Genomic DNA, 11,360 nt, shown 5'->3' on the forward strand with positions numbered 1-11,360 from the left:
TTGCCTTTCACATACACCTCTTCACCTTTCTTTTCCCAGGAGAATGTACTTGAGACGCATCCTTACTGCTGAGAGGCCACAGCACTCCAAAAAACGTTGGTTACCATGACCCGCTGTCATTAACAGCTCTGTCTTTTGCTGTTCTGGCGGGTAATTGATAGCTGCTCCAGCACTGGGCTGCACATTTGGGGTGTCGCTGATAATACAGTGCAAAACATTTTTATCTATTTCATCTCTGGGCCTCTGCTTAGTCTGCCCTTAGAAGTTTTCCCAATATAGCTATTTCCAATGGAAAACAGAATGATTACATTTACAAGGAACCTCAGCGTGGACGCAGACGTAATGGCAATTTATGTGGAATGGTTCCTCCTTTTTTGTGCGTGTGGTGTGCCATCAGTCTAAAGCCCGTTTATACGACAGAATTGCATCTGTTACTGAAAACTGCGGTTTTCTGTGTATAGTGTGCAGTAAACACACTGTGTACAGGGATCAAATGATTACATATTTATTATCAACGTGTGCAGCTGGCTCTTGGGCCATTTAGAAGTTGGACTTCTACTTCAAACTAGGAGTTCAGGTCTCCACTGGAGAGAAAGATTCACTTCCAGAGGGCAATTTTTCTTACCTACCACAGGATGGGATGAGCTGACTTCTGGCAGTGCCTGTCCTCTGCACAAGAAAGCTTCATTTCGTGGGAGGACCTTTGACAACTACCAGCTTCTTAGGTCATGAGACGTTTCTTTTCAGCCATCTAAAAGAAAGCTCAGAACAAACCCATGAGGCCACTTGGCACTTTGGGGAAACCCTAGAAAAGCCCTGTACTGACCACGTGCTGTAGAGCTGCTACGGGCATGGAGCGAACGCCCAGGGCATCCTGCAGACCATTAGTCAGCCATGCTGCACTTGAGCCGATGGGCTGCGAGCACGAAGGGAGCCGCTTCGTGAGCTCCTTTTAGCAAATCCATGATCTCTTGTGCACCGAGCTATCCCTGTGTCATCCTCCCAGGCAGCCTGCCTGCAGCAGCAAAGACAGCTTTACGGGTCTGCTGAGGGCATATCTGAATATCCTGAGTAATCTGCACGAGTGATGGAGAGATGCTCGTGTATCTTGGTAAATAGCTGCACGAGGCAGTTACCATAGTTTAAGATGTATATCTGATTCCGAACCTCACCCTGTCATGCAAACTGTGAGCAAGACTGAGTCAGCCAAAGTGCAGTGACTAAGATTGCATTTATTATATATATATGTATAAGATTAATGACCTGAGGCAAATTTCCACGGAAAATATTTATTTTGGTAAAAATTCAATCTTCAGTGAGGAGATTGGGGAAAAAGAGAAAGGGAAACTGCATGTGAAAAAACCTCCAAAACCAATTCCTTTTTTGTTTTGTAAAAAAAGCCTTGAATACCAGCTGAAAAAAATGGTATAGAATTAATTATTTTTTGGTTCGCTTCCTTTTAAAATGTCTTTGGAAATACGTCTTTGAGCATTTCTGACAAGCTCTGAAAATAAACGTAGCCAAACAAAGCTTAAGTCAGTCATCTATAGAGTCATGGGATATGTCAGGATTCCTCCATCTAGACCCACGTTTTTCATTTTTTCAGCTAATACCATTCAGGTTCCTATGCTGACCCATTAATATAGTATGTGAGCTTCAGTCTGCTGCTGAATAGGAGCCGAGTATCACCACGAGAAGCAGAGACTACCCTTCGATATCAGTCATAACAACTCATATTCCTCCTAACACATTTTTAACATCTCATGAAAAGTCACTTATTCAAACTGTTTTCTGCCAGCCCACTCCTCCCTCTTGAATCCAGTCAGGAGTCACAAGATGAGGTATCCAAACCTCAGGTAAACACGTAATGACAATGAGTTGTGGGAGGTAAAGATGAAGTAGAGAGTCATACCCACATGAGGTGCTCTGCGGAGATGGGTGCTGGATCTGCTGTTCCTCAAAGCCTCAGCTGCTCCATTGCTTTTGGGGATTAAAGGACCTCCTGAAGGAAAGAGCTCTATAGGAGAACATTGATATCCTTCCTAAGGACGCATTAAAAAAATATCAATTTGAGGGAAGGGAAGAGGAAACAATCCCAAGAGGGGAGCACCGGCTTTTGGAAGCTCCTGATCTGCTGACTCCCACCTTTGGATGTCCTGAACCTATCCAATATTGGGAGCAGAGGATTTCCCCCTACCCCAGAGGACATCGCAGCCATACACTCTATCCTGGCCCTGCTCACGGCAAGGAAAAAAGGGTTTCTGCACCGTGTGGATCTCTAGCTGCTGGGTTGGGTTGAGGACCACTGACAGCCTCCACAGCCCATGGCTGCGCTGAATTTCAGAGGATGATTTCCCCAAGCGCTTGTCACCCGTGGCTGAATTTTTCTTGCAGACTATTAGATAGGGAGGGTCTGTAACATATAATAAGAGCTTGATGAAGGCTGAAGGGCAGTCACGTTTTTACTGACTCTCATTTAAATGTAATTTTAATTTAATTTAAGCATTACTGCATGGCCCATAAGCAAACAGCTCCAATTGATGCTGCTGCTTGTTTTACCTGAGTCTGAGTTCTAGCCAGAGAGGTGGCAAGCGGCCCTGGATGACTGGTGGGGTTGCCGACTCTGGTGAAGCCTTGCCGGATCGAGAGCCTCCCGTTGCTGCTGACATGTGAGTGATCACACGCGGCAGCACTGAGATGCTTTTCGGTCCTGTCAAAACCGGCTATAGCATAATCTTCTTGGCAACTCTGGACTAGGGGCATGAGATGTCACGCAACCCTTCGCCGCTCTGCAAGTTGGCTGAACGTGGATGCAGCTGGTGAGCCCTCGTGGTACGCTGCAGGTTATTTTTGGAGGCAGAGCCACGGAAAAATGCTGAGGACTCTTGTTTTGATCACTGCTGCTGTCCCTTGTTGGCCTCGCCGAGTTCTGCTTTGCATCCACAAACGCTGTCCCATACTTAGAAAGCACAATGCTGTTTTCCACTGTCTTGCTTAAAACCCCACAGAGGTGGCTTATCCTGCTCCATACTAGGTGCAGGCTCCTCATCCACATCTTAGAGGCTTGTTTATCATTAGTCTACAGATTTATCTGCGTAGCCACCCAACATGAGACCTCTTCCACTACTACTAAGGAGGTGCAGTACAGTCAACGTGGCTACGAGCCTTCCCTGAAATCAGAGTTTCATGTACTAATGCTTTATTCCCCCCTCCCAAATAATCCTGAAGCACCCCAGACCCACACAACGGTGGAATCTAAGTGGACTGCAGAGTGGTAGAGGAGGCAACCTGAATAACGTAGTACAGCCGCTCCATGGCAGAGATGAGCTACGTTCTGGCTTTTTGGCTACCCCTTTACTAGTAAGTTCACGCCTAAACCTGGGAGCCAACTCGCGGAGTTGTGCCATGTCCATAAGATCAGTCTCCAAAACCAGGTGGACACATCCCACCTGCCTTTTGGGATTGGCACTTGTCCTGCTGTGCCGAGCAAGCCCACGTTCTGTCCCTGTAAGATCTACCAGTACAGAGGTGGGTTTTGAGTTTTCTATCTATGTCTTGAAGGTGCCATTCCTGAATTCCCACACCCATCCCCTACAGCTGGGATTTCTTTCTGTCTTTCTGACTCAAAGATCTCTTCAATGAACTTTTCATGTTACTGCAGCCTCTATATACGGTTATACTTCAGACACATCCCCGAATAGCAATATAGCAAAAAAGAAGAAGAAAGGAGCTGAGAAGGTACACATCTCTTAATGACTTTAAAAACCTTTTTAAGGGACTGCAGCTGGATTTTTTTTTTAGTATAGAGCCACTCCTTTGCGACCTACTCTTGGTATAAACTTCTGCTGATACAGTCTAACATCTGAAATAAATCTAAAGTTGAGGTAATCCTTTCGAGCTCAGTCTTATAAAACACTGAGTACCATCCCCACCTGAAACAATTGTTTTTCTTTATTCCACCTCTGGGTGCAACGGAGGATCTTACTGACCTTTTTTATAGGGCTGAACACTATGTTCCCATCTTCATGTTGCTCCTGTTGTGAACCTTGAAGGTGGCTCTGACACTTCACTTTTCTCTCATGAGAAACACAGGCTACAAGATCTTCCTGAACAGCCTCTTCTTATAAATAAATACATTTTTTCACAAAATTCCCTTGAAATGTGGCAAGTAAAGTACTTTCACCTGTTTACTGAAGTGTGTATCATATTATCCGTACCACCATTAATGTATAACTTACATATAGTAAAAACCTCTCAACATATATCAAGGGTTTTCTTGGTGTCTTCCGTAACAGTCAAATGAACCCTGTTGCATTTTCAAGTGGAAAGGCCTGATCAACATAAATGTTAGTGCTCGTGTTTCTCCACAAAGCAGCCCGTTTGAGTTCAGTGCCACTTGACTCTGCTCTTCCATCGCCCACAGGCTCGTGTGAGTATGGGGCCTCCGTCTCCATTGCCTTCTGCCTCAGGCAGTTACTTACAAATTGGATGTAAGACCTGAACGTCATGTCCTTGGGACCAATGTTCATCTCACAGTAGGATCTGTCAGAAATACAGTGAATTTAATGGATGTTGGAGCCCAACGGTCATCAGCAGCACGTCCCTGGCATGGTTTTGACCTGGGACAAGTAGCGCTGAGCTAAGGGGCTCTGAGCAACCTGATCTGGTTGCAGATGTTCCTGCTCATTGCAGGGGGGTTGGACCAGATGACCTTTATAGGTCCCTTCCAAGCCAAACCATTCTGTGATTCTATGAAAGAATCCCCAAACCCAGATTAGCACAGGTTAGAGATTGTTCTTAATAGTTTGTCCGGGTACAACCACCCTATTTAGGGGAAACAAGGCGGTTTGGCAGTATGGATGTGGCTACACCACCCCAGCTGCACTGGGGTCAGAGGACAGACCCCGGCACTGTTTATTTTACCAGGACAAATGCAGCCTTAACGTTACCATTACATGTGCTGGCATCCCAGCCTGTTATTAGAGCAGCCATCTTCCAGTGCTATTGTGCATTTATTTTACCCTGGGCTTCAGCTGTATTTTCTGAAGCTGCACTGTGAGAAAGTTGTAATTGGACTCCTGAAATTTAATTTAGTGGTTGCCTGGTTGTCGGGCAGTTTTTCTGCCCGTCGTACGCCAGATGTAATCATATTCCATCAGAGGCAGAATAAGCCAGTATGTCCTGCATAACTAAGTGTAGCACAAATTTATTGCCTGCTGGGTTTCCCTGGGTTTGGGTTTGTTTTTTTGGTGTTTGTTTTTTTTTTCCCCCATGACAGATGTACATATTTGTTTTTGTGACTCTTGTCTGTGGACCCTGGTGTGTTGAGTTATGATGGTACATAGGGAAATCAAGAGAAATGGTGAAAATACCAAGAAAGGCCAAGCTGTGGTTTAGGTAAGATAAAATAACAGACAACCTCATCCCTGTGGTTGTCATACTGCTAATAATATATATTCTGCCAAGACAGGAGAGAGGACACAGTCCGGGAGGTTCCTGGAGCGTGTGGAAGATAACCTCCTGACACAGCTGGTGAGGGAGCCAGCTAGGGAAGGCGCCCGCTGGACCTGTTGTTTGTGAGCAGAGAAGGACTCGTGGGTGATGTGACGGTTGGAGGCCGTCTTGGGCACAGCGATCACAAAACGATAGAGTTTTTGATTCTCGGAGAAGTAAGGAGCGGGGTCAGCAGAACTGCTGCCTTGGATTTCCGGAGGGCAGACTCTGGCCTGTTCAGGACGCTGGTTGACAGAGTCCCGTGGGAGGCAGTCCTGAAGGGCAGAGGAGCCCAGGAAGGCTGGACATTCTTCAAGAAGGAAATCTTCAAGGCGCAGGAGCAGGCTGTCCCCATGTGCCGAAAGACGAGCCGGCGGGGAAGACGACCGGCTCGGCTGAACAGAGAGCTTGGCTGGCGCTCAGGAAAAAAGGGAGAGTTTATGACCTTTGGAAGAAGGGGCAGGCCACTCAGGAGGACTACAAGGATGTCGTGAGGTTATGCAGGGAGAAAATTAGAAGGGCCAAAGCCCAACTAGAACTTAATCTGGCTACTGCCATAAAAGACAATAAAAACTGTTTCTATAAATACATTAGCAACAACAGGAGGGCAAAGGAGAATCTCCATCCTTTATTGGATGTGGGGGGAAACATAGTGACAAAGGGTAAGGGAAAGGCTGAGGTACTTAATGCCTTCTTTGCCTCAGTCTTTATTAGTGAGACCAGTTGTTCTGCGGGTACCCAGCCCCCTGAGCTGGAAGAGAGGGATGGGGAGCAGAATGAAGCCCCCATAATCCAAGGGGAAATGGTTAGCGACCTGCTCCACCACTTAGACACACACAGGTCTATGGGGCCGGATGGGATCCACCCAAGGGGACTGAGGGAGCTGGTGGATGTGCTCATCAAGCCACTTTCCATCATTTATCAGCAGTCCTGGCTGACCGGGGAGGTCCCAGTTGACTGGAGGTTAGCAAATGTGACGCCCTTCTACAAGAAGGGCTGGAAGGAGGATCCGGGGAACTACAGGCCTGTCAGCCTGACCTTGGTGCTGGGGAAGATTATGGAGCTGTCGGGTCCTGCACTTGGGTCACAACAACCCCATGCAGCACTACAGGCTTGGGGAAGAGTGGCTGGAAAGCTGCCCAGCAGAGAAGGACCTGGGGGTGCTGGTCGACAGCCGGCTGAACATGAGCCGGCAGTGTGCCCAGGCGGCCAAGGAGGCCAATGGCATCCTGGCCTGTATCAGAAATAGTGTGGCCAGCAGGAGTAGGGAAGTGATCGTGCCCCTGTACTCAGCACTGGTGAGGCCGCACCTCGAATACTGTGTTCAGTTTTGGGCCCCTCACTCCAAGAAGGACGTCGAGGTGCTGGAGCGTGTCCAGAGAAGGGCAACGAGGCTGGTGAGGGGTCTGGAGAACAAGTCTGATGAGGAGCGGCTGAGGGAACTGGGGTTGTTCAGCCTGGAGAAAAGGAGGCTGAGGGGAGACCTCATCGCTCTCTACAACTCCCTGAAAGGAGGTTGTAGCGAGGTGGGGGTCGGTCTCTTCTCTCAAGGAACAAGCGACAGGACGAGAGGAAACGGCCTCAAGTTGTGCCAGGGGAGGTTTAGATTGGATGTGAGGAAAAATGTCTTTCCTGAAAGAGTGGTTAAACATTGGACCAGGCTGCCCAGGGCAGTGGTTGCGTCCCCATCCCTGGAGGTGTTTAAAAGATGTGTAGATGTGGTGCTTAGGGACATGGTTTAGTGGTGGACTTGGCAGTGTTAGTAGTTTGACAGCTGGACTTGATGATCTTAAAGGTCTTTTCCAACCTAAACAATTCAATGTTTCTAGGGAAAGAGGAGAGTGTTTGAGACGATGAATAGGAGCTGATGTTAGAAATGAGTCTGGAGCAGAAACAAAGCAATTTAGTGTCTGTCCGTGTGGATGATCTTCATTTTGCCTGTACTCCTGAGATAAGATCACCTCCAGGGGATGTGGCAGCCCTGGTTGAAGAGGGACACGGTCACCTCCTCTGTCTGTGCTGGCTCGCCCATAGCCAGGCTCCCTGCCCAGTTCAGATCGGCTCGGAGCAGTGGTGAATATATATCTGTCTGCACCCATTTCTGTTGAAATACCCATAGAAGCCCCAAGCAGCCATATAGTGAAGTTATCTGGGCTAAGGCGCATTTTCCAAACCTGCATGGAGAGTTTGAAGCACAGGGAAAACCCACATATTTAGGCTGCTCCTGCTTTTATTATGTAGCTGTGAGTTGAAATAGATAAAACTGAAGGATTAAAAGGAATCACCACAGAACCAGATATGCAAATGGCTTTAAGAAAAAACCATCTAAAATTAAAAGTGAATTCATGGCTATCCCTATTTCGGCTTAGATTTATTAATAACCACTGAAATTATGAAGTGACAACCAACAGCATCATTTAAGCAGTGACTATTTGTGAGCTGCTGCTGGGGAGCCCGACCCAGGCTTGTGGGAAGCGCTGACTCAGGTTTTGACAAAAAAACTATTATTCTGCAGGTGCAAACAGCATATTTTCTCTGGTCACCGATGTCAGCACTGTAACACCATGTGGAGATGCTCCCGGCCGGAGGGCTGCTGTGAAGTTTGTGGAAGATGCCCAGATGCCTTGGAGAAACTCAGCTGTGGTCCCCTGGCAGCTGCCTGCTCCTGCCAGCGGTCCTCAGTTGACATTATCTCCTGACTTCGCCTCTGAATGCTTCTCTGTCCTCTTTTGCTCCCCGTTGGAAGCCCTTTCCCTCTGGCAGATTGATGGTGTTATGGGGGGTGTCCCCAGAGGCCGTGCTGCCATCTGTCCCCCCTCCCACTGGCATAACCCAGAGGCACCACCACTTTGGGATGGGTTTCCTGAGCGCTCCCAGGGGTCAGGTTTTTCCTCTAATGACTGCTGAGTGGAGCAAACATCTCTTTTGGTGGGATGCAAGCACCTGAAAACCATGCCCAACCACTGGACAGCCAAGTGTCCTGCCTATTTAAGACACAGTGGATACAGCGACGCTTCCCCTTTGCTGTAGGGTTTGCTCCAATTTCTTCTAAAAACAACTTACTGCAAGACGATCCGGTCCCAGGAGGGAGCAGAAGACCAAATCTCTTGGTTCCTCTTCTGGCTTCATCTTTTATCCATCCCTGTGGCTTTTCTATCCCCTGCCTGCTGCTAATCAGCATTCCTCGCAAAGAGCAGCTGCTAATCTGCCGGCAGGAGTTAGTGCGTGCAGAGGGTGGGGAGGTGGTCGGGGCAATGAAGCAACACCCTCCTGGCAGCTCCTGCCGGGGCTCCTGCCGCCAGCATCACCAAACCTCCCCTTTCCCAAGCTCAAAGCCGCCGTGGCAAAAACGGATTCAACCTGGTGCACCGAGTCCCACCCATAAAAGAAAAGCTGTTTCATAGCACTTGTGTTTTAGGTAGAAAAAAAATTATTTGTATATGTGTATGTGTGTTTGCGCGTGCGGACGTGTGTGTATATATAAATACATATATATATTTTCCCCTCTGAAACAACTCGCTTCCCTTTGGGAATAAAGGAGATCTTTAAAAATGCAAAAATTCCTTCCAGACAGTTTGTCATGTCTTACTAGAAACAGCCGACCCTATTAGCAATTTAAATGATGTCTCCTATTAGCATAATTTTTAATGAAGCAGAGCACGTGTTTCACATTTGTGTTTCCGATGCGGTGGGGAGGAGGCACTCGGACTCTCAATGAACGTAGTAGAAATTGGCTTTGAGAAGATAAGGGGTGATGCCGCAAGCTTTTGACAGCGACCCAAGCCGGTGCCATGAAATTCAGTGTTGGAGGGGTGCGTGCGCTAATGGTCCCCTGCTAAGGCAGTCAACGCTGTCCACGTGGCCGTCGTAACGGACCCGCCTGTAGACAACGCATCCTTCTTCAGTGTGACGCCATGTAGATGCTTATATCAGGATTGACACTGCACGCTCTTGACCCGCTCGCATGATTTCTGAGTCCCGACTTTATTTTAGATAGTTCTCTGCAAGTGGGTTTGCATTACAATAATTTTCTCCAAATTCTCTGTATTATTTGGTGGAAAGCCTGCACTGACAAAAAAGGCCACGGGAATAAACCACCACCAGTGTCGGTCAGTCTGCCAGATTTTTAGATACAGGTGGAGTGAACAAAGGAGAGGCATATGTGGGTTGTGTGTGTGTGGTTTTGCTTTTAGAGCAGCAGTTGTGAGTTGTGGGATGCGCATCCTGAAGGTCTGTGCGTTATTTCTGCAGGGGCTACCGTTGGTGAACAGATGAGCAGTGTCACCTCCGTTGTGCGGCCAGCTTCACCGGTGAAAATACAAAAAGGGTCCACTGGAATATTTTTAGAATTCAGAAAGGGTTGCAAATCACCCTCTGTCAGCTGTGCACGGAGAAACTGTGATTTTCATTTATATTTTTTTGCTTTTCTCCCCAAATCTTGAAAATAGCAGGATTTTTCTTCCCTGCTGTCATTCATAAAGTCTTTGGTAGCTTTTAAACGTGATCCAGAAGCTTTCTCAGGCCGTTGCCCTACAAGCCAGGCTACTGTCCTGGTTTCGGCTGTGTGGTGCGCAGTTGCTGGCTGAGGTTAAACCATGACAGCTATGATCGCAACCCCAAGTCCTCCCTATCCACTTGGGAGTCCAAAAGGGTTTAGCCAACCCAGAATGACTGATGGCAACAAATGCTAAATAAAATCACTTGCCACCCCAGTTCTGTTACGATTATTTCAAATTCTTGTTTGCTTTACAGTACCCTCGTGGCAAGTGCAGGAAGGGAATGCCAATGGGTTTGCAACTCGATTAAACATGAGATAAAGCCGGGTTGGAGGTTTTTTTTGCCAAAAACCTACATGATTTCTCTCAGATTAAATGGTAACTGAAATTTGCCCATCTTTTTCTTTGGTTTCCCCCTGTTTTTCCCACCTCTCCCTGCCTGCAATGCTGATCCATTGCACTACGCCAGGTCCTCGCGCACGAGCCATTTGCGACGTTAGAAGGGAAATTGTGCGTGGGTGTGAAATCTTGTGTGCACACATGTTCCACATTTTGTTTGCTTAAAAGCCCGTGCAAAGCTTTTTTTTTTTTTTTTTTCTTGATGGGAAAATCCTCCTGAGAACTGAAGTTACACAGGCAATAACACACCACACAAACCAGTAACCGATCCCTTATGGGGAGGACAGAAGTGCCCTTGTGCTGGGCCACCCTTTGGGAAAGCAGAAGGTCACTTGGACCAACCTCTCCCCCTTGCCAGCCTCCCCGGCTCATGTGCGAATGGTCTGCCACGATATAGAAACATCCTCATTAGGGTAATAGGCAGATTTCCAGGATCCACTTCTGATTCCCTCGTCCTGGAAGAGTCCCAAATATCACAGATGTTTTGATGGGTCTCCCAGAGGGCGACAGCAGCTCGTCCTCCACTTTCGGCGCGTTGAGTCCTGGCATGCCGTGAGCAGCGGGCTGCTGATGCCCTGCACTGCGCCGGGGACGGCAGGCACCCCGGTGCTCCCAGTGAACTCAACACCTTCACCCCAGCAGAGCGAGGTCCCAACGTGGGGTAGTGCCCAGCTGGGTTTTTCAAAGCCATGTGGCATCCTGGAGACACTGCCTCCAGCCTGTGCATGCTGCAGCAGCTTCTGGGGAAAAATATGTCTTTTTCGGACATCCTGCAAGCAAGTGCTGCTTCTTGAGAAGGACCTTGCTTTTAAGAAAGATGCAGAGGAGATGAGAAGGATGGAGGCAGATTGATACCTTCCTTTCCAAAGGCCAGGAAATTATGACTAGGAAGCAAAGCGCTGGATTGCAGCAACTACTGTTTAAGCATTAGGGGAAAAAACAGGGAATAAACCTTCAGCATCGAGGTGGCCT

The sequence above is a fragment of the Aptenodytes patagonicus genome, chromosome 3 (assembly GCF_965638725.1).
Source record: "Aptenodytes patagonicus chromosome 3, bAptPat1.pri.cur, whole genome shotgun sequence".
Classification (NCBI taxonomy): Eukaryota; Metazoa; Chordata; class Aves; order Sphenisciformes; family Spheniscidae; genus Aptenodytes; species Aptenodytes patagonicus.